The 24,151-nt window shown below is 44.7% G+C and overlaps 1 protein-coding gene across 6 annotated transcripts in view; it reads right to left on the reverse strand.

The window, feature by feature from the left end:
* LOC134351837 (retinoic acid-induced protein 1) overlaps positions 1-24,151 on the reverse strand; it is an 89,495-nt gene that overhangs the window by 55,467 nt on the left and 9,877 nt on the right. For 3 of the 6 annotated variants that reach the window (XR_010019276.1, XR_010019273.1, XR_010019274.1), the window contains exon 2: positions 12,847-13,004. The exons of the other annotated variants lie outside the window; for them this stretch is intronic. The gene's annotated coding sequence lies outside the window, so the exon portion shown is untranslated. The remainder of the gene's footprint in view (positions 1-12,846; positions 13,005-24,151) is intronic. 6 annotated transcript variants of the gene reach the window in all.

Raw genomic sequence — 24,151 nt, forward strand, 5'->3', positions numbered from 1 at the left:
CACCTAACCCAACCAATATCCTTGCAGAAAGGTTTGCTGGGGCTGCTCCAGGAGGTTTAAACTAGAGTTGCAGGGGGACGGGAACCAGAGTACAGGCCAGCTAGTGGAGTGGTTGTGGAGAAAGTAGACATTAAGCCTACATATAAAGACAGGAAAGGAAAGCTTGAGCTTGGTGGGACTAATGTAGTTAGGTATGTCTACTTCATTGCAGGGAGTATCGTAGGTTAGATGGATGAGCTTAGAGCGTGGATCAGCACGTGGAATTATGACATTGTAGTCATTTGTGAGTCTTGGTTGTAGGGCAGGTCCCATTGTAGAGCAGGAGGCACTAAAGGGGGAGGGGTGGCATTACCTGACCGGAGAAGTATCACAGTATCAGACAATACAAACCACAGGGCTCTTCTACTGAAGTTATATGGGTGGAACTGAGGAATGAGAAAAGGATGACCATGTTAATGGGACCACCCTAGCAGAGGAATTTAAAACATCCTTAACCATGGGCGAGCTGCCAGAGAATTAGAAGTTAGCTAATGTTGTTCCATTGTTTAAGTAAGGCTCTAAGAGCAAGTTGGGAAATGATAGGCTAGTGAGCCTGCTGTCAGTAGTGGATAAATTATTGAAAGGTACTCTAAGGACATACTATTTAAGTACAGTGGATTCCGGTTAATTGGGATACATCAGGACCAGTTCAATTTGGCCCAAGTAGCTGAAGTTTCATGGTTAAAAAGGTATAAAAAAGACAAACAAGTGTTAACCTGAGTAAAAAATTATGTATTTAAATGAAATAGAACAAACTAGAACACTACCAATACTCCAGGTGAGTTATCTGTCATACCCAACGAAGACAAGAAACCTCTGCAGGAGAATTTTTTAAAGTGGAAAAAACCATCGTTCTGGGCAATTCCACTTTCTCAACCTTGGAAGCCTGGGTCCAGTGGAACGAGTAGTCATCACACTGGGGTCTTCCTCGAGTAGTCATCACACGGGGGTCTTCCTCGAGTAGTCATCACACTGGGATCCAGTGGAACAAGTAGTCATCGCACTGGGGTCTTCCTTGAGTAGTCATCGCACTGGGGTCTTCCTCGAGTAATCATCACACTGGGATCTTCCTCGAGTAATCATCACACTAGTGTCTTCCTTGGTCACAGTGGATGACCATGACTTTCTCTGTGCCTCATCATGCTCTTTGTTCTCCATGGAGTGTTACAGAACTGCCTTCCAGATTATTGGATCCTCCTGTTGATCTCATCTGCCCAGTCCACCAGAGCTGACTTCACATGCTATGTCCCTATCTCACTGGAGTGTGAGACCCACCAACTACCCTCACCAGGTTCAGCCTGCCTGTCAAAGTGGTGTACCAGTGTGAGACCCAACGGCGACCCTCACCCGGTTCAGTCCGCCTGCAGCAGTGATGCACGAGTGTGGGACCCACCGGCGACCCTCACCCGGTTCAGTCCGCCTGCAGCAGTGATGCACGAGTGTGGGACCCACCGGCGACCCTCACCCGGTTCAGTCCGCCTGCAGCAGTGATGCACGAGTGTGGGACCCACTGGCGACCCTCACTCGGTTCAGTCTGCCTGTCAAAGCAGTGTACTAGTCTGGACGCTGCTGCATGCAAACCACTACTTGGACCCACAGGTGAGAGTTCAGTGTCCGGTGGGAACCAAAGGTAGAATTCAAGGTGATTGTTAATGCCTTCAAATTCTTCATAGTTCCTAACTTGTTGAAGTAGTAAAGTCGCTTCATTTTCACTCCCAGCCGTTTTATGCAATTCCAAGCCTGAATACTTGAAACCACAATGAGCAAAGCGGTTCTGAATGGCCTCACTGCTCATCTCTTGCCAAATATCGGTGACCAAAATCAATGCGTTTTTGAACACAAGCACATGTAACTGACGCTATTTAAAAATCGTTTGCTCTAAGCACAGTGTAGAGTTTAATGGCCACAAAGTGTACACGACTGACGCTAGTTAGGAGCTGTTCAGTAACAATGTCCTGTCCCAATTAAGCAGCATAGTGTCCCAAATAGACAAACAGAATCTGGAATAGTTTCTCAATTAGCTTTTGTTATTTAAGAGTTGTCCCAAACAAGTGGCTGCCCTGATTAACTGATGGCCCAGTTAATCGCAATCCACTGTATTTGTATAGACAGGTACAAACACCAGAAAATCTGCAGACGTCTGATCTGCTGAGTCCTGATGAAGGATCTCAGCCCAAAACATCGACTGTTTACTCTTTTCCATAGGTGCTGCCTGGCCTGCTGAGTTCCTCCAGCATTTTGTGTGTGCTGCTTTGGATAGACAGGATCTGATTAGGGATAGTCAGCATAGCTTTGTATGTGGTAGGTCATGTCTAACCAGTCTTAAAAGAGTTTTTTGAGGAGGTTGCCAGGAAAGGCAGTGGATGTTGTCTCCATGGACTTTAGCAAGGCCTTTGATGAGGTCCCGCATGGGAGGCTGGTCGAGAAGGTTCAGTCACTTGATATTCAGGATGAAGTAGTAAATTGGATTCAACACAGGAGAAGCCAGAGAGAGCTGGTAGACAGCTACCTCTTTGATTGGAGGCCTAGTGGAATGCCACAGGGATCGGTGCAGGGTCCATTGTTGTTTGTCATTTACATCAATGATCTGGATGATACTCTGATACACTGGATCAGCAAATTTGTGGATTGTGGGACACAGTGGATATCCAGGAAGGCTTTCAAAGTTTGCAGCAGGATCTGGACCAGCTGGAAAAATGGGCTGGAAAATGGCAGCTGGAAATGAATGCTGACAACTGTGAGGTGTGGACAAACCAGGGTAGGACTTGTACAGTGAACAGCAGGGCAGGGCACTGAGGAGTGTGGTAGAACACAGGGATCTGAGAATACAGATCCATTACTCCTTGTAAGTCATGTAACAGATAGACAGGGTTGTAAAGAGAACTTCCAGCACACTTCATAAATCAATATATTAAGTACAGGAGTTGAAATGCTATGTCAAAGTTGTACAAGATGGTGGTGAGGCCAAATTTTGAGTACTGGTTGCAGTTCTGACCACCTAACTACAGGAAAGATATCAAAAAATTGAAAGAACACAGAGAAATTTTACAAGGATGTTGTTGGGACTTGAGGACCTGGGAAAAAGGAGAAGGTTGAATACATTAGTGTTTTATCCACTGGGGCGTAGGAGAATGAGGAGACATTTGATAGAGGTTTACAAAACTATGGAAGGTATAGATTGAGAAATGCAAACAAGCGTTTTCCACTGAGCTTGGGTGAGACTAGAGCTAGAGGTCATTGGTTAAGGATGAAAGGTAAAAGATTTAAGGGGAACTTCTTCACTCAGAGGGTGGTGTGAGTGTGGAACAAGCTGTCCATGGAGGTGGCAAATGCAGGTTTGACTGCAGCATTTAAGAGGAGTTTGTACATGATGGGAGGGGTACGTGGGGCTATAGTACAGATGTGGGTCGATGGAACGAGGTAGAATAGCAGTTGGCACTGCCTAGATGGGCCAAAGGGTCTGTTTCTGTGCGGTAGTGCTCTAAGACTCTAAGTAAGTCAACAGGGCAAGGATGAGACTAAACAGCTGTAGGTATGTGGGCATGGCTGACTGTATTGAGATGCATCTGAAATGGTCAGGTACAAAGAAATGCAAACTTGTTTGGGTGTACAGTAGAAGATTAATGAGACAGAAGGAGGGAGGAGTGATGAAGAACGAATACAAGAGTGACTATTTAAATTGAGGCATTAGTTGACCAGCAGTCAGTGGCTATATATGATCAGCAGCAGAGGTGACACAGTCATGAAGCAGGCAGTGCTTGAGCTTCAGGATTCAAGCCTGACTTCTCAGCCTGAACCCGCCAGTGTGGAATCTACATGCTCTACCCAATGACTGTGTGAATTTCTGCTGAGTGGCCAGTTTCCTAAAAATGTACCTTCTGATTCGGATGAGAAGAGAAATGTGTATGTGTGAGGGAGTTTATTCTAGCGAAATATGTGGAGTGATGGAATTATTCTGAGAGGCAGCAAAAACTCAATGGGCCAGATGATTTCACTTCATGTCAAAGAAATTTCAGGAAAATGTCAGATGAACTAGTTGATGGAGGATACAGGATGGGGGAACAGTCAGGGGATCAACACAGTAACTGAGTTGGAAGGCAACATGAGCATGTATGTTGGTTTAAGCAGCAGACAGGCTGTAGTACAGACAGGTAAAATTATGGAGTCCTAGAGATGGAGTAAGAGAATCACACATCAGTGCACTAAGCATTGCCCAAAAAACATTAAAACAACTTCAGTTTAAAAACTGCACCAACACAAAAACAGATTACCTGCATTCACACTTTTCAGATTATATTTCCTTCTGATTTGCCTTTTCCATTTGGCAGGTGATTTCAAGCTCTCTTTTTGCTGTCTAATACATCACTCCAACACTCACAACACATTGGAGGAACTCAGCAGGTTGGGCAGCATCCTTGGAAATGATCAGTCAACGTTTCGGGCCGGAGCCCTTCGTCAGGACTGAAGAGGGAAGGGGCAGAGGCCCTATAAAGAAGGTTGGGGGAGGTGGAAAGGAGAAGGCTGGTAGATTCTAGGTGGAAAACCTGTAAAGGGAAAGATAAAGGGGTGGGTGAGGGGAAGCAGGGAGGGGATAGGCAGGAAAGGTGAAGAAGGAATAGGGGAAAACACAATGGGTAGTAGAAGGAGGCAGAACCATGAGGGAGGTGATAGGCAGCTGGGGGAGGGGGCAGAGTGACATAGGGATAGGGGAAGGGAGGGGGAGGGAATTATGGGAATTTGGAGAATTCTATGTTCATACCGAGGGGCTGGAGACTACCTACATCACTCCGTTCCCAAGTGATAAGTGTTACTGGCTCCTGGTTCATTTACTCCTTCTCTGCCCTTACCTTCCCCATTCATTCTCTGCATCAGTTCTCTGTCCCTCTCATAATCCATCCCTTTTTGCTCACATTGTGCCCTCATTCTCTCTCGTAGTTTCTGACTGTCAAACTTATAAGCCCCTACTCTCACTTCCTGTCATTGTCTTTCTTCCCTCTACATTTACACATTGCTATGGTTAAACTGATCCAGGAATTACATCTCTTCTTCACTGAAGATGCTCCAAGAGTTATGTCTCTTCCTCATTAGCCTGCTGAATGTCAGAATGGAGCCATCTGTTGCGCGTGTTAAAATCGGCAACAGACAGGAGCAGACTTCATGATGGAACCATACTGCTCTTTCCACTGAAATCTTATGCATATACTGATTAACATTTTCTCTTCACCTCCCAAGGCACACGTCTCCAGCAACATGCCCAAACCCTGTTACTTCCAAATTATTCTATGCTAGTAACTGTGGTCAGGATATATGACTAGGGATGAGATGGAGCTGTAAAAGTGGACATAATGTGACCCAAATCTCAGATGATAAAAGTATATGCACATTTTAGAGGACTATACAGTTTTCCTTTCCAAACTTCCAGTACTCTGAGGCCAATTATATTACCATCACTTTGTTTTGGCTGAGATCAGGTAAGGTGGTAAAAGCCTGAGACCAGGCGGGACATGAAGACCTTTGTGGACACGCCTGAATCATTGATCCAAATCAAGAGTGGCAAAGTTATTTATCATCCAACTATCCTTAGAGTCCAACATTAGCAGTAATGTCATATCCCAAACTTTCACTGAGGAGTCAAAAAGCAAAAAGGTTGCTAGAAATAAATAACACTGGAAATATTCAGCAATAGAGATAAACTGGCATCTTTGGAGTGAGAAACATTTAACATTCCATCTCAGCTTGATAGAACATAAACCATGGAGCATAGAAATCTACAGCACATTACAGGCCCTTCGGCCCACAATGTTGTGCCGACCATGTAACCTACTCTAGCAACCGCCTAGAATTTCCCTACCGCACAGCCCTCTATAAGCTCCATGTACCTATCATAAAACACCCTATTATATCCGCCTCTATTACCATCGCTGGCACTGCATTCCACGCACCCACCACTCTCTTGTGTGAAAAACTTACCCCTAACACCACCCCTTGTACCTACTTCCAAGCACCTTAAAACCATGCCCCCTTGTGTCAGCCATTTCAGCCCCGGGAAAAAGCCTCTGGCTATCCACATAATCACTGCCTCTCATTATCTTATACACCTCTATCAGGTCACTTCTCATCCTCCATCGATCCAAGGAGAAAAGGCCAGGTTCACTCAACCTATTTTCATAGGGCATGCTCCCCAATCCAGGCAACATCCTTGTAAATCTCCTTTGCACTCTCTCTATAGAAACCACATCCTTCCTTTAGCGAGGTGACTAGAACTGAACACAGTTCTCCAAGTGGGGTCTGACCAAGGCCTTATATAGCTTTAACATTACCTTACGGCTCTTGAATTCAAACCCAAGGTTGATGAAGGCCATCACGCCACAGGCCTTCTTAATAACACTGTCAACTTGCCAGCAGCTTTGAGTGTCCTATGGACATGGACCCCAAGATCTCGCTGATCCTCCACACTGCCAAGTGTCTAACCATTAACATTATATTCTGTCTTCAAATTTCACTTACCGAAATGAACAACTTCACATTTCTCTGGGTTGAACTCTATCTGCTATTTCTCAGCCCAGATCTGCATCCTATCCATGTCCTGCTGTAACCTCTGACAATCCTCCACACCCAACTTTTGTGTCATGAGCAAACTTACTAACCCACCCTTCTACTTCCTCATTCAGGTCAATTTTCAAAAAAATCATGAAGAGGAGGGGTCCCAGAACAGATCCCCGCGGAACACCACTGGTCACTGTCCTCCATGCAGAATACAAACCATCTACAACCACTCCTTGCCTTCTGTAGGCAAGCCAATTCTGGATCCACAAAGCAAGGTCTCCTTGGATCCCATGCCTCATTACTTTCTGAATAAGCCTTGCATGGGGAACCTTATCAAGTACCTTCCTGAAATCTATATATACTATATCCACAACTCTACCTTCATCAATGTGTTTTGTTACGTCCTCAAAGAATTCAATCAGGCTCATAAGGCACGATCTACCCTCGACAAAGCCACGTTGACCATCCCTAATCAGATTATGTCTCTCCAAATGCTCAAAAATCCTGCCTCTCAGGATCTTCTCTAACAACTTGCCCACCACTGAAGTAAGACTCACTGGTCTATAACTTGCTGGGTTATCTGTACTCCCTTTCTTGAACAAGGGAACAATGTTTGCAACCTTCCAATCCTCTGGTACTTCTCCCATCCCTATTGATGATGCAAAGATCATCACCAGAGGCTCAGCAACCTCCTCCCTCTCTTCCCACAGTAGCCTGGGGCATATCTCGTCCGGTTCCGGCAACTTATTTAACTTAATACCTTTAGAAAGATCCAGCACATCTTCTTTCTTAACGTCAATACACTCAAGCATTTTAGCACGCTGTAAGTCATCTCCACAATTGCCAAGATCCTTTTCACTGGTGAAAACTGAAGCAAAATATTTATTAAGTACCACTACCTGGCTCCATGCACGTTTCCACTCTCACTCCTGATTGATCCTATTCTCACATGGCTCATCCTATTGCTTTTTAGATACTTGTAGAATGCCTTGGGGTTTTCTTTAATCCTGCTTGCCGAGGCCTTCTTATGGCCCCTTCTAGCTCTCCTAATTTCATTCTTGAGCTCTTTCCTGGCACCCATGTAATTTTCTACAGCTCTAACAGTACTTAGTTTCTTGAACCTTTTGCAACATTTTCTTCTTGACTGGATTTTCTACATCATGTGTACACCCTGGTTCTTTTACCCACCATCCTTTCCCTGCCTCAATATCTATGCAGAATGCCATGCAAATGTTCCCTGAACATTTGTCACATTTCTGCCGCATATTTCCCGTAAAACATCTGCTCCCAATTTATGTTCCCAAGTTCCTGCCCAATAGCATCATATTTCCCTCTACCCCAATTCAATGTTTTCCCAAATTATAATAATAGTCTAACATTTGCTGTGTTTATTTCACTCAACTTTCCCATTACAAACAAATTCGTCAAGTCTCCTTTTATAAGCCTAGTTGCAACACTACTGAGCAAGTGCAGTATCATACATTGTGCTGGATATTTTTCCCTATTTGAAAACAATGAGAAAAAGTAGAGAGGAATTAGCCTGACAGAAAAAAACAACCTGTGAAAATGGAAGAACTGAAGGCAGAGATTGAGTAAGAGCAGATAGAAACATAGAAAACCTACAGCACAATACAGGCCCTTCAACCCACAAAGCTGTGCCAAACATGTTCTTACCTTAGAAATTACCTCGGGTTACCCATAGCCCTCTACTTTTCTAAGCTTCATGTACCTATCCTGGAGTCCCTTAAAAGACCCTACTGTATCTACCACCGTCACTGGCAGCCCATTCCACGCACTCACCACTCTCTGCATAAAAAAACTTACCCCTGACATCTCCTCTGTACCTACTTCCAAGCACCTTAAAATTATGCCCTCTCATGCTAGCCATTTCAGCCCTGCGAAAAAGCCTCTGACTATCGAACGATAAATACCTCTCATCACCTTGTACACCTCTATCAGGTCACCTCTCATCTTCCATCGCTCCAAGGAGAATAAGGTCAAGTTCACTCAACCTATAAGGCATGCTCCCCAATCCAGGCAACATCCTTGTAAATCTTCTCTGCACCCATTCTATGGTTTCCACATCCTTCCTGTAGTGAGGTGACCAGAACTGGGCACAGTACTCCAAGTGGGGTCTGACCAGTGTCCAATATAGCTGCAACATTACCTCTTGGCTCTTAAACTCAATCCCACGATTGATGAAGGCCAATGCACCGTATGCCTTCTTAACCACACAGTCAAACTGCACAGCAGCTTTAGGTGTCCTATGTACTCGGACCCCAAGATCCCTCTGATCCTCCACACTGCCAAGAGTCTTGCCATTAATACTATATTCTGCCATCATATTTAACCTACCAAAATGAACCACCTCACACTTATCTGGGTTGAACTCCATCTGCCACTTCTCAGCCCAGTTTTGCATCCTATTATCAATGTCCTGCTGTAACCTCTGACAAGCCCTCCACACTATCCACAACACCCTCAACCTTTGTGTCACCAGCAAACTTACTAACCCATTCCTCCACTGCCTCATCCAGGTCATTTATAAAAATCACAAAGAGTAGGGGTCCCAGAACAGATCCCTGAGGCACACCACTGGTCACCGACCTCCACGCAGAATATGACCCGTCTACAATCACTCTTTGCCTTCTGTGGGCAAGCCAGATCTGGATCCACAAGCAATGTCCCTTTGGATCCCATGCCTCCTTACTTTCTCAATAAGCCTTGCTTGGGGTACATGATCAAATGCCTTGCTGAAATCCATATACACTACATCTACTGCTCTTCCTTCATCAATGTGCTTAGTCACATCCTCAAAAAATTCAACCAGGCTCGTAAGGCACGACCTGCCTTTGACAAAGTCATGGTGACTATTCTCAATCATATTATGCCTCTCCAAATGTTCATAAATCCTGCCTCTCAGGATCTTCTCCATCAATTTACCAACCACTGAAGTAAGATTCACTGGTCCATAATTTTCTGGGCTATCTCTACTCCCTTTCTTGAATAAGGGAACAACATCTGCAACCCTCCAATCCTCCGGAACCTCTCCTGGCCCCATTGATAATGCAAAGATCGGAAGAGGCTCAGCAATTTCCTCCCTCGCCTCCCAGAGTAGCCTGGGGTACATCTCATCTGGTCCCGGTGATTTATCCAACTTGATGCTTTCCAAAAGCTCCAGCACATCCTTTTCCTTAATATCTACATGCTCAACCTTTTCAGTCCACTGTAAGTCATCCCTACAATCGCCAAGATCCTTTTCTGTAGTGAATACTGAAGCAAAGTATTCATTAAGTATCTCTGCTATCTCCTCTGGTTCTGTTCTCACTTTTCCACTGTCACACTTAATTGGTCCTATTCTCTCACGTCTTATCCTCTAGCTTTTCACATACCTGTCGAATCCTTGAGTTTCTCCTTGATCCTGTCCGCCAAGGCCTTCTCATGGCCCCTTCTGGCCTTCCCAAGTTCATTCTTAAGCTCCTTCCTGCTAGCCTTATAATCTTCTAGATCTCTATCATTACCTAGTTTCTTGAACCTTTCGTAAGCTCTTCTCTTCTTCTTGACTAGGTTTACAACAACCTTCGTACACCATGGTTCCTGTAACCCTACCATCCTTTCTGTCTCATTGGAACATAACTATGCAGAACCCCACGCAAATATCCCCTGAACATTTGCTACATTTCTTCCGTATGTTTCCCTGAAAACATCTGTTTCTGATTTATGCTTCCAAGTTCCTTCCCTTCTGGCCTCATATTTCCCCTTACTCCAGTTAAACACTTTCCTAACTTGTCTGTTCCTATCCCTCTCCAATGCTGTGTTAAAGGAGATAGAATTGTGATCACTATCTTCAAAATGCTCTCCCACTGAGAGACCTGACCCCTGACCAGGTTCATTTCCCAACACCAAATCAAGTACAGCCTCTCCTCTTGTAGGCTTATCTACATATTGTGTCAGGAATCCTTCCTGCACACCTAACAAACTCTACCCCATCTAGACCCTTTGCTCTAGGGACATGCCAATCAATATTTGGGAAATTAAAATCTCCCGCCACAACCACTCTGTTATTATTACACCTTTCCAGAATCTGTCTCCCTATCTGCTCCTCAATGTCCCTGTCGCTATTGGGTGGTCTATAAAAAACACCTGGTAGAGTTATTGACCCCTTCTTGTTTCTAACTTCCACCCACAAAGACTCCGTAGACAATCCCTCCATGACTTCCTCCATTTCTGCAGCCGTGACACTATCTCTGATCAACAGTGCCACGCCCCACCTCTCGCTGTCCTTTCTGAAACATCTAAAGCCTGGCACTTGAAGTAGCCATTCCTGTCCCTGACCCATCCAAGTCTCTGTAATGGCCACAACATCATAGCTCCAAGTACTGATCCACTCTCTAAGCTCATCCGCTTTGTTCATAATACTCTTTGCATTAAAATAGACACATCTCAAACAGTCGGTCTGAACACTTCCCTTCTCTATCACCTGCCTATCCTCCCCCTCGCAGATCTTCCATTGTTAAAAAATTTAAATGATTAAAGTTTGTTTGGTGTTATCTGACCAGTTAAAGCTAAAAAAGTATCTGAAAGAATATACATCTACAAGTAGTATGGAAGAGCACGGACAAGGTGAGATACAACCTCCATGAAGCTAAAGATGATGCTAAGAGACAGCACCAGGCCAAAATCAAGTCCCTGACCAACCATCTGTTGTGGCAGGGCTTACATGCTATAAAATGAAGCTGGACAACCTGATGAACTGAATGCAACACACACAAAATGCTGGAGGAACTCATTGGGCCAGGCAGTATCAACAGAATAGACTACAGAGTCGACATTTCTGGCTGACATCCTTCATCTGGACTGAGAAAAAAGATGAGAATTCACAGTAAGAAGGTGGGGGGAGGAGAGGAAGAAGCACAAGGTGGTAGGTGATAGGTGAAACCGGAAAGGGGGAGGGGAGGGGTGAAGTAAAGAGCTGGGAGGTCGATCGGTGAAAGAGATAAAGGGCTGGAGGATGGGGAATCTGATAGGAGAGGACAGACCATGGAAGAATGGGAAGGAGGAGGAACACCAGAAGGAGATAAGGTGAAGGTGAGAAAGGGGTACAGGAATGGGGAATGGTGAAGGGGGGACCAATTACCAGAACTTCAAGAAATTGACGTTCCTGCCATCAAGTTGGAGGCTACCCACATGGAATATAATGTGTTGCTCCATCAGTCTGAATGTGGCCTCATTGCGGCAACAGAGGAGGCCATGGACTGAGATGGTGGAATGAAAATGGGAAGTAGAATTGAAAAGGGTGGCTACCAGGAGATCCCAATTTTTCTGGCAGGCCGAACGTACATCCTTGGCAAAGCAGTCTCCCAATCTATGTCAGGTTTCACCTAGGCCACACCAAGAGCACCAGACACAGTAGGTGACCCCACAGACTCGTAGGTGAAGCATCCTCACACAAGGACTGTTTAGGCCCCTAGATGGTAGTGAGGGAGGAGGTGTAGGGGCAGGTGTAGCGCTTGTTCCACTTGCAAGGATAAGTGTCAGGAGGGAGATCAGCAGGGAAGGATGAGTGGAAAAGGGAGTCACATAAGGAGCGATCCCTGCAGAAAGCAGGGGCAAGATGTGCTTGGTGGTGGGATCCAGTTGGAGATGGCGAAAGTTACACAGAATTATGTGCTAAATACAGAGGCTAGTGGGATGGTAGGTGAGGACAAGAGGAACCCTATCCCTGGTACGGCAGTGGGACAATGGGGCAAGGGTAGACATGGGCAAAATGGAAGAGATGCAGGTGAGGGCAGCATTGACAGTGGAAGGAAGGAAACCTCCTTTCTTTGGAGGAGGAGGACATCTCATTCGTTCTGAAATGAAAAGCCACATCCTGAGAGCAGATGAAGCAGACTAAGAGAATGGGATTGCATTTTTTACAAGTGACAGGGTGGGAAGAGGTAGTCCAGAAGCTGTGGGTTTACAAAAGGTATCAACAGATAGTCTATCTCCAGAGATAGAGACGGGAGAGATTGAGAAAGGGGAGGGAGGTGTCAGAAATGGCCCCGGTAAATTTGAGGGCAGGGCGGAAGTTGGAAGCAAAATTTATAAAGTCAACGAGTCAGTATGGGTGGAGGAAGCAGCTGTGTGCTTTGGATTTCCAGCATCTGTGCTTGTTAATGCATTCTATACACATTTTGAACGGAAGAGAATGGGTATGTCATTTCAACCGATCCACCCACCCCCGCCCATAACCTCCAGTGCACCAAAATCCACACTCACCATTGCAGACACAAGATTAGTCTTCCAGAAAGTGAATCCATGAAAAGCATCTGGCATGGATGTTGTCCTTAGCGGTATTCTCAGACTCTGTGCAGATCAGCTGCCTGGGGTATTTGCAGGCATTTTAACCTCTCCCTGCTCCAAACTGTGGTTCCCACCTGTTTTAAGAAGACCACTATCATCCCGGTACCCAAGGAAAAACATGATAACATCACCAACACAGCTACAACACAGTAACTCTAACATTTATCATCTTGAAGTACTTTGAGAAGCTGTTCACAGCACACATTAACTCCAGCTTTCCAGGCAATCTCAATCCACTACAATCCACCTACTACCAAGACAGATCTACAGCAGATACCAACTCCCTGCCAGACATCCATCTATGGAGCATCTGGACAGTAAAGACACCGATGTCAGACTATTGTTTATCCACTACAGCTTCATCTTTAATACTTTAGTAACAAGCAAAGTCATCACCAAACTCCAGCCTCCCTCTGAAAATGGATCCTCAACTTCCTGACCAACAGAACACAATCAGTAAGGATAGACAGAACAACTCTGCCACAATTATCTTAAACACAAGGCTGCCTCATCAGCCCCCTACTTTACTTCATGTACACCAATAACTTTGTGAATAGATTCTACATTAGGGTTCCCAACCTGGGGTCCACAAAACCCTGTTTAATGGTATTAAAAAAGGTTGGGAACCCCTGTTTTATATGTTTGCAAATAATACTAATGTAGTGAGCTGTATCTCAAAGAACAATGAGTCAGAGTACAGGAAAGAGAAAGAAACTTCAGTGACATGGTGTCATGACAACAACCTTCCCTCAGTGTCAGCCGAACAAAAGAGCTGGTCGTTGACTTCAGGAAGGAGGCTGTGCACACGTCATCATCAACAGTGGTGAGGTTGAGAGCTTCAAGTTTCTAGGAGTGAGTATCACCAACCGCCTGTCCTGGTCTGAACAAGAAAGCTCACCAGTGCCTCTACTTCCTCAAGAAGCTGAAGAAATTTGGCATGTCTCCTTTGATCCTTACCAATGCAGCACAGAAAGCATCCTATCTGAACTTAAGGACACAGGAACACAGGAAATAGAAGCAGCAGTCAGAAATGAACCATTGCCCCTGTTCTGCCATTCCATGGCTGATCTGGTTGTCGACTCAGCTCCACCTACCTGTTCTTCTCCATAAACCTTCAGTCCCTTGCCATGCAAAACTCTATCTAACTGTGTCTTAAATATATTTAATGAGGTAGCCTCTACGGCTTCGCTGGGCAGAGAATTTGACAGATTCATAATTCCCTGGTAAAAGCAGTTTCTCTTCATCTCCGTCCTAAATCTATTCCCCGAATATTGAGGCTATATCCCCAAGTTCTAGTCTCACCTATCAGTAGAATCAACTTTCCTGCCTCTATCTTAGCAACACATACAAAATGCTGGAGGAACTCAGCAGGCCAGGCAGCATCTGTGGAAAAAAAGTACAGTCGACGTTTCGGGCTGAAACCCTTTGGCACAACTGGAGAAAAAAAGCTGAAGAGTTGATTTAAAAAGTGGGTGGAGGAGGAAGAGAGAAACACCAGGTGATAGGTGAAACCTGGAGGGGGAGGAAGTTGAAGAGTGAAAGACACAGAAGGCCATGAAAGAAAGAAAAAGGGGGAAGGAGTACCAGAGGGAGGTGATAGACAGGCAAGGAGATGAGGTGAAGGAGAGAAAAGGAGATGGGAAATGGCAAAGGAGGGGTGTGGGGGGAGGGATTTGAGGGCCTTCCTACCTACCTACATCTGTGACATCTTACACACTCTTGATTTTTTCATGGATTTCAAGTTCCCTGGCCCCCATCATCTTATTTTTCCTCTGGAAGTCCAGTCCCTATACACCACCACCCGCAACCAGAAAGGCCTCAAAGCTCTCAGTACTTTTCTGGACACCAGACCCAACCAGTTCCTCTCCACCACCACTCTCCCCCATCTGGCAGAACTTATCCTCACTTTAAATAATTTCTCCCCCTCCCCCTCCAACTTTCAAATCTCTTACTAACTCTTCCTTCAGTTAGTCCTGGCGAAGGGTCTCGGCCTGAAACATCCTAGAGATACTGCCTGGCCTGCTGCGTTCACCAGCAACTTTGATGTGTGTTTCTTTCATGATTTCATGTTTCTATAAGATCCACTCTCATTCTTCTTAATTCCAGTGAGCATAGTCCCAGGCGACTCGATCGCTCCTCATAGGTTAACCCCTTCATCTCCAGAATCAACCTGCTGAACATCCTCTGCACTGCCTCCAAAGCTGGCATGCCTTTCCTCAAGTAAGGTCTCCAGATATGGCCTCACCAGCACCCTGTATAGATGAAGCATAACCTCCCTGCTCTTAAATTCAATCCTTCTAGCAATGAAGGCCAACATTCATTTGCACTCTTGATAAGCTGTTGCACCTCAAAACAACTTTCTGTGATTCATGCACAAGCACTCCCAAGTCCCTCCACACAACAGCATGCCGCAATCTTGCACCATTTAAAAGAATTGAAAATTCACGTGGACTAAGATGTTAACTGTCCTGTGCTATCACCAGTGGGATCATCAGTTGATCAGCCACCTGCCTTCAGGAGTTTCGGCCCGCTTATGATCAAGACTCCCTCGAGGTGGTGGGCCAGCTGTGCTAAAGCACTACCTCCCACTGGTGAGCTTAAAAACTTGGCATCTGCCTCTATCAGAGTTGTTGGTCACTTCCATCCAACAGATAGTCTGCTCTTCAGGTGTCTATGCAACTACTGAAGGGTTTGCAAGATATGTATACACTGTCTGACTACCTGCCCCACTGGACATACTTGGTCCACGCCCATGCTGATCCTTTCTCTGCTGCCTCAGCTACAGCCCTGCTGGTTGACGATCTCTCTTCTACTGAAGCCAAGGTCACGCAGCCACTTCTGGAGAGTGAACGCAATAAAGCCACAGCAGTCTACTTCGAATGGATAGCATGAGACCTTCCACCCTCTGTCTCTGCACTCTGATCTTAATTCTGCATACTTGGTTAACTTGCGCTCATGGGCTTCATCGATGTTGTCTTCCCAGGGGACTGTGAGTTCACCAATAACCACTTCTCTACTGGTGTCAGACCATACGATTATATCTGGACGCAATGTTGTAAAACCCATTTGCTCCGGGAAACTGCCTTTCCCGTCCAAGTCAGCCTTGACACGCCAATCATTGGCTGAAGAAAGTATGCTTGATCGTGAGCCTGCGCTGTACACCCTTGACTTGGAGCCTTCTTTCACAAATGATATGCGATGTTCTGTGCAGCATGGGGCATGAGATAAGTTGTGCTGCAGTACTGTCTGCTCAACTGCTTCTGTTACAACTTTGAGAACGTTGTTATGTCTCCAAGTGTACATGCCGCTGGAAAGATTGACTCTGCATGCACTTACAATATGTTGAAGTGTTCCCTTCTCGCCACAAGCAGCACACCTGTCTGTCTAATCTTCATACCAGGTGCTGAGGTTGGCAGGTGTTGGGAGCAGATCGTACACTGCTCTACATAGAAAAGAAATGCGGAGCGGTTCCATCTGCCACAGAACATTCCTAGATAGAATTCGTTGTTCAACACTTTCCCACCGGGTCCATGCCCCTTGTTTGGCCAGGCCAGCTGTTTTAGTTAACCTCTTCTCCTCTTCTACCTCTTGTATTTCTTGTGTTACAAGCTCACGGCGCTCCTTACCTGTAGAAGATGACCACCACTTGTGGGTTGTCCATCCAAGTCCCTGGTGGCCTAGCTGGATAGCTCCAACCGTCTCCTTGTGCTTCAATCTAGACTCTGCCTCATCAACTGCTACACGGGCTGACCACTTCCTGCCTGATCTCACATCCGGCTGGATGTTCTTGATGACAGGGTCTTTTGAGTCTCGAAGCATCAAGGGTGATCTTACCTTGGCTACCTTGACCTCCTCAACAAGGGATTTCACTGGGATGGTAAGCTTTGTCTGGCTACTGTGGATTGCAACATTGGTGAGGCTGCTTGGTACTGCAAGCCACTTCTTCACATACTTGTTGATCTTCCGTTCCATTGCCTCAACATGGGACATTGCCACTTCATAGACAGTCAGTGGCCACATTATCCGTGGCATCAGTCCGTACTGCAAGCACCACAACTTCAACTTGCCAGGCAAGCCACACTCGTCAACAGACATCAGACCTCTGCTGATCTGTTCTCCTGTCTCTTGAACCCTCTTGGGGTCTCTCAGCTCCTCTGTGTACCATCACCCGAGGCTCTTAAATGGTTGGTCCTGAATGGATGGAATCTCCTCTCCACAAAGGGTGAAATGAAAGTCAACCAGCTTTCCTCTCCTAAGAACAAGGCTCCTTGACTTCTTGGTCTTGAACTTCATTCTTCCCCAATCCATTAGCTCCTCGAGTCTAGATAGTACATTTTCCACTGCCTCCGTGCTGGGACCCAAAAGGGTGAGATCATCCATGAACGCTTGTATTGGTGGTAACTCCCCTCCGCCATCAAGTGCGACACCTGGTCCCACTGATTCTGCAGCCCTCACAATGACCTCCATGGCTAACACAAAAAGGATGGGTGAAATCATACATCCCATTGGGATTCCAACATCTAGGCTCTGCCACCTAGTTGTAAACTGCTGAGTGGAAAACCTCATCCGGAAATCGTTGTAGTACTGCATAACAAAGTTCCTCACCTTAGCAGGAATCCATAGGAATTCCATCGCAAACTCAATCAGGACATGGGGAACAGAACCATATGCATTTGCCAGATCAAGCCAAACTACAGCCAGATTTCATCTCAACCTTTTTGACTCCTGGATGGTATGCCATATCATACTAGAATGTTCAAGGCCTCCTGGGAAGCCAGGTATTCCTGCCTTCTGCACAGATGTATTTCCCAATCCATTCTCTATCACAAATGAAGATATTCTTTCTGCCAAAATGCCAAACATAATCTTCCCCTCTATATTCAGGAGTGAAATTGGTCAGAACTGATTCAATGTAGAAGAATTCCCTTCCTTCGGGATCACTCCATGACAAAGGAACAACACCTTAAATATTAATCTGATCTTTTTCCTTGTTGTATTCTAAATGCCAGATCCTTACCCACTCGCTTAATCTACCTATATCATTCTGCAGACTCTCCATTTGTTCTGCATAATTTGCTTTTCACTCATTTTAGTGTCATCAGCAAATTTAGATACACTGCACTCAGCCACCCCTTCCAAGCCATGACTGCATGTTGTGAATAGTTGTAGCCCACACCACCATGCTCACCACTGACTGCCAACTAGAGAAACACCCATAAGACCATAAGACATAGGAGCAGAATTAGGCCATTCAGCCCATCAAGTCCACTCTGCCATTTTATCATGGCTGATCCCCGATTCCATACACCTGCCCCCTCAACATATCCCTTGATGCCCCCACTAATCAGGAATCTATCAGCTTCCACTTTAATTATACCCACGGACTTGGCCTCAACTGCAGTCTATGGCAGAGCATTCCACAGATTCACCACTGTCTGGCTTAAAAATTCTTCCTTATCTCTGTTCTAAAAGGTCACCCCTGAATTTTGAGGCTGTGCTTTTGTTCTGGATACCCCCACTATAGGAAACATCCTCTCCTCATCCACCTTATCTAGTCCTTTCAACATTCAGTAGGTTTCAATGAGATCCCCACACATTCTAAATTCCAGTGAGTACAGGCTCAAAGCTTTCAAATGCTCCTCATATGTAGTCCTTTCATTCCCGGAATCACCCTCGTGAACCCCCATTGGACTCTCTCTAATGATAATACATTCTTTCTGAGATAAGGGGCCCAAAACTGTTGACAATACTCCAAGTGTGGACAAGGCATCAAAGGTTACGGGGAGAAAGCCAGACACTGGGGTTGAGGAGGAGATTTTAAAAAAGGATCAGCCGTGATTGAATGGCGGAGCAGACTCGCTGGGCCAGGTGGCCTAATTCTGCTCCTATGTCTTATGGTCTAATCATGGGTGCAGGCCCATTCATCACACAAAATGCTGGAGGAACTCGTCAGGCCAGACATCTATGGAAAAAAGTAAACAGTCAAACCTTCAGGCTGAAACCCTTCATTCAGATTTCCAGTATCTGCAGATTTTCTCGTGTTTGGGAAACATCCATTCACCCCAACTCTCTGTCTTCTATGAGTTAACCAATATTCTTTCTATGCTAAAACATCACCCCCAACTCCATGCATCCTTATCTTATGGATAAGTCTTTTATGCGGCACCTTCTGGAATGCCTTCTGGAAATCCAGGTATACAACACCTGGTCACACAATGGCTTGCTGTGACAAGTGCTCTGCAAGAAATTGCAGATTTGTGGACATCACCAAAACTGGCCTTTCATCTATAGACTCTGTCTATGCTTCTCACTGCCTCAGTAAAGCAGACAGCATAATCAAAGACGCCACCCACCAGAAACATTCTCTTTTCCCCTCTACCATCGGGCAGAAGACACAAAAGTCTGAAAGCACGTATCACCAAGCTGAAGGACGGCTTCTATCCAAATGTTATATTATTGTTTAATAAGACTATTAAGTGGTTCCCTAGTACAATAAGATGGACTGTTGACCTCATTCATTATGAGCTTGCACCTTATTGCTTACCTGCAGTACACTTTCTCTGCAGCTGTTACTCTTTATTCTGCATTGCGTTTCTTCAAAGCACTGTGTAATGACCTGATCTGTGCGAACAGTATGTAAGACTACTTTTACACTTTTTACTGCATCTTGGTACATGTGACAATAATAAACCATTTCCAATTCCAGAAGAAATGGTAGCAGTGAGAAAATCGCATATGAATGAGGTACAAAAGAGGATCCTGAATTTCACTGCACTAGAGACACAATCGTACATGAGAGAGACAGGAATCGTTGTACTGTTGGTTCCAGATCTCAGTCAGCTTGTACAGGTGCAAGGTCAGAGGAGGGTTGGTGTAACTGATAGAGGAATCCAGATGTAGGGCATTGTAAACGGAAATGATCCTACCCTATCACACAGACAACAATATATTTGCTGTCGTGAGAAAATAGATTAAATCTGTTGGAAGGATAACTCAAAAGTGGACTGTAGCACTCAGGAGCAGGAGAAATGAAAAGAAGAAACGTAATGCTGTAATTGAAGTGGATTTGATCATTAGGAGGAAGAAGATAATTTTTTTTGAAAGGAACATAGAGCACTATATTGGATGTTGCCCAACTATCTGCAGTAGAGAGGCACCGCAGTTAAAGCACGAGATTATTGATCTGAATACGTAAAATTCATATTCTACCACATGGGTTTTGGAATTGAACTTCAAGTAATTAAAAAAAAACTGGATTTTTAAAAATGTGCAAGATCTGTAATGCTGTACATGAAACTACAGGATTGTAGTTTGTGAGAAGTAAGGATTTTGGGTTATAAACTGAAAATATTCTCTGATATTAAATTGAACCATTGAAAATCCATAAGCCCACAAGACCTAGCAGCAGAATCAGGTCATTTGGCCTATCGAGTCTGCTCCGCCATTCGGTCATGGCTGATTTATTTTCCCTCTCAACTCCATTCTCCAGCCTTCTCTCTTAACCTTTGACACCCTGACTAATCAAAAACCTATCAACTTATATTTTAAAAATACCCAATGACTTGGCCTCCAAAGCCATCTGTGGCAATAAATTCCACAGATTCACCGCCCTCTGGCCAAAGAAATTCCTCATCTCTGTTCTAAAGGAATACCCTTTAATTTTAAGGATGTGCCCCCAGTGCTAGATTCCCCCATTATAGGCAACATCCTCTCCATGTCAACTCTATCTGGACCTTTCAACTTTCAAAGTGTTTCAATGAGATTCATAGAACCATAGAACACTACAGCACAGAAAACAGGCCATTCGGCCCTTCTAGTCTGTGTTGAAACATTATTCCACCAGTCCCATTGATCTGCATCCGGTCCATAACCCTCCAGACCTCTCCCATTGATATACCTATCCAATTTATTCTTAAAACTTAAGAGTGAGCCTGGATTTACCACGTCAAGATGGCAGCTCGTTCCACACTCCCACCACTCTCTGAGTGAAGAAGTTCCCCCTAATGTTCCGCCTAAACCTTTCCTCTTTCACCCTAAAGCCATGTCCTCTCGTATTTATCTCTTCTAAACTAAGTGGAAAGAGCCTATTCACATTTACTTTGTCTATACACCTCATAATTTTGTAAACCTCTATTAAATCTCCCCTCATTCTTCTACGCTCCAAGGAATAAAGTCCTAACGTGTTCAATCTTTCCCTGTAACTCAACTCCTGAAAACCCAGCAACATCCTAGTAAATCTTCTCTGCACTCTTTCAATCTTACTGATATCCTTCCCATAGTTAGGTGACCAGAACTGTACACAATACTCCAAATCTGGCCTCACCAATGTCCCCATAACATTCCAACTCCTATACTCAATACTTTGATTTATGACTGCCAGGATGCCAAAAGCCTTCTTTACAACCCTGTCTACCTGTGACGCCACTTTCAGGGAATTATGTATCTGAACTCCCAGATCCCTTTGTCCCTCCGCACTCCTCAGCGCCCTACCATTTACTGTGTATGTCCTACCTTGACTTGTCCTTCCAAAATGCAACACCTCACATTCTTCTAAACTCCAATTGAGTACAGGCCCTTAGCCAACAAAAGCTCCTCTTATGAAAATCCTTTCATTCCCAGAATCATTCTCATTAACCTCCTCTGGACCTTCTCCAATGCCAGCATACCCTTCCTTAGGTAAGAAGCCCAAAACTGGTCACAATACTGAAAGTGCAGTCTGACCAGTGCCTTATTAAGCCTCCACATTACATCCTTACTTTTATACTCTAGTCCTCTCAAAATGAATACTAACATTGCATTTGCCTTTCTTACGACTGACTCAACCTGCAGTTAACCTTCAGGGAATCCTGCACTAGAGCTCCCAAGTTCCTTTGTACCTCCGGTTCCTGAATTCTCTTCCCATTTAGAAGATAGTCTACACCTTTATTTCTTCCACCAAAGTACATGACCATACACTTCCCTACATTATATTCATCTGCCACATCTTTGCCCATTCTCCTACACTGTCCAAGTCTTTCGGCAGACTCCCTGCTTCCACAACACTACCTGCGCCTCCATCTATCTTTGGTCTGAAAACCTGGCCACAAAGCCATCAATTCCATTATCCAAATCATTGACATAAAATGTGAAAAGCAGTCCCAACACCTACCTCTGTGGAACACCACGAGTCATTGGCAGCCAAACAGAAAAAGACCCCCTTTATTCCCACTCTTTGCTTCCTGCCAATCAGTCAATCCATGTTTATATTTTTCTTCATGGGCTTTTATCTTGCCAAGCAGCCTCATGTATGGCATCTTGTCATAGGCCTACTGAAAATCCAACTAAACAACACCTGTGACTTTTGTTTGTCCATCCTGCTACTTATTTCCTCAAAGAATTCCAACAGATTTGTCAAGCAAGATTTCCCATTTAGGAAACCATGCTGACTTTGGCCTATTTTATCAGGTGCCACCAAGTACCCCAAAATATCATCCTTAATGATGGAGCCTAACATCTTGCCAACCACTATGTCAGGCTAACTTATAATTTATTGTCTTTTGCCTCCCTCACTTCTTAAAGAGTGGAGTGACACTTGTAATTTTCCAGTCCTGCAGAACCATTCTAGAATCTATCTGATTATAGAAAAGTCAATACAAATGCCTCCACAATCTCTTCAGCAACCTCTTTCAGAACCCTGGGGTGCAGTCCATCTGGTCCAGGTGACTTATCTACCTTCAGACCTTTCAGCTTCCCAAGCGCCTTGTTCCTTAGGAATAGTGACTGCACTCACTTCTGTTCCCTGACACTCTCAAATTTCTGGCATACTGCTGGTATCTTACAGTGAAGACTGACACAATATACTTGCAGTCTGGTCTGCCCAAATGTGATTCTGGACCCATTAGGATGTGGATCACTCCTGATTCTCCTCTGAAACTGACATAAAGCCACTTCAGGCCCACAGAAGGACAGCTAACTAAAAGCCTGAACAACCCATGAATACATGCACAGGGCAGTCCAGGGTAGCCTGTTCAGGGAGGAAGGATTGGGATCAAACAAATGTCATCCATATTGCAACCAACAACATAAGGGGAAAATAGGCAAGAAATCTGTCCTGGAGAGTGCCATGAGCAGGGACTAACAAAGCAACAAGCAAAAATCTATCATCTCTAGACATGCAAATCAGCACAGACAATTGAATATTCAGGAGGCAAGCACATGGCTGAAGTGGTACAGCGAGGAAAAGGATTCCTTCTGTACGATTCTTCCACCAGTACTGGGTCAGAATAGTCTCCATGTGAACCAAATGGGTATCAGGTGCACAGAACAGTACCACACATAGAACAGGCTTTTCAGCTCACTATATCTGTACTGAACATGATGTCAAATTAAGTTAAATCGTTTCTGTCTGCACATGATGTGTATCCCTCTATTCCCTGCATATACATGTCTCTAGAAACCACTACCATATCTGCTTCCATCACAACTTCGGGCACCTACACATACATATCTTCTTTAAACTTTCGCCCTCTCACCCTAGATGTATTTCATAATATTTGATACTTCTACCCTGGGGAAAAATCCTGACTCTATCTATGCATCTTATTATCTTACGAGCTCCTTCCAGGCGTCCCCTCAGCTTCAGGTATGTGTTGAAAGGAAGGGCTGAGGATGAAGTAGGAAAGGGCTTGAATAAGGAGAATAGTCATAGAAAAGTCACACATCAATCAGCTTTCCATATCCAGTCCAGCCCAAAAAAGTGTCATTTTAATGTTAGTCCCAGTTTGCAGCTACCATAGCCATTATATTTAAATTTAGATAGTTACATGTGCACACAAAGTAAGGGATCTACAACAAAATCTTGTAGATCCACATAATATACAGATTTCTAATCAATGAGCCCCCCCCCTTTGACAATTACCCCTTGCTTTTACCCACTGAGCTCATTTTGAATGCAACCTACCACTTTGCCTTGGATCCCATGGGCTAATTTCCTGATCATCTGCCATGTCAAAAGCCCTGCTACAATCATATGCACCTCCATCACTGAATTTTTGAAGAGGTAACAAAGAGGGTGAATCATTAATCAGACAGAACCTTCCCTTTTAAAAAAAATTCCTGATTAACCTGTGCTACTTCACAGCTGCTGCCTAGACCCTTTAAACAATTCCCAAAGCTGTCTTAAATTCTTGCCGGTTTCTTAAATCCATCCATAAACTCTGCACAGCCTGCTTTCTCTCAATAT

The sequence above is a fragment of the Mobula hypostoma genome, chromosome 9 (assembly GCF_963921235.1).
Source record: "Mobula hypostoma chromosome 9, sMobHyp1.1, whole genome shotgun sequence".
Lineage (NCBI taxonomy): Eukaryota > Metazoa > Chordata > Chondrichthyes > Myliobatiformes > Myliobatidae > Mobula > Mobula hypostoma.